The following is a 695-nucleotide window of genomic DNA, read 5'->3' as shown; positions in this document are numbered from 1 at the left end:
TATGGATATAAATATTGGGAAATATTATGAATATATGGATATAAATATTGGGGAAAATGATGAATATATGGATATAAATATTGGGAAATATTATGAATATATGGATCTAAATATTGAGGAAAATTAAGAATATATGGATATAAATATTGGGAAATATTATGAATATATGGATCTAAATATTGGGGAAAATTATGAATATATGGATATAAATATTGGGAAATTTTATGAATATATGAATATAAATATTGGGGAAAATGATGAATATATGGATATAAATATTGGAAGAAATTATGAATATATGGATATAAATATTGGGGGAAATTATGAATATATGGATATAAATATTGATAAAATTATGAATATATGGATAGAAATATTGGGGGAAATTATGAATATATGGATATAAATATTGGGGGAAATTATGAATATATGGATATAAATATTGGGGGAAATTATGAATATATGGATATAAATATTGGGGGAAATTATGAATATATGGATATAAATATTGGAAGAAATTATGAATATATGGATATAAATATTGGAAGAAATTATGAAAATATGGATATAAATATTGGGAAAAATTATTAATATATGGATATAAATATTGGGAAATTTTATGAATATATGGATCTAAATATTGAGGAAAATTAAGAATATATGGATATAAACATTGGGAAATATTATGAATATAT

Source organism: Etheostoma cragini, chromosome 8 (genome assembly GCF_013103735.1).
Source record: "Etheostoma cragini isolate CJK2018 chromosome 8, CSU_Ecrag_1.0, whole genome shotgun sequence".
In the NCBI taxonomy this organism is placed as follows: Eukaryota; Metazoa; Chordata; class Actinopteri; order Perciformes; family Percidae; genus Etheostoma; species Etheostoma cragini.
Note: the sequence above shows the minus strand (reverse complement) of the source record.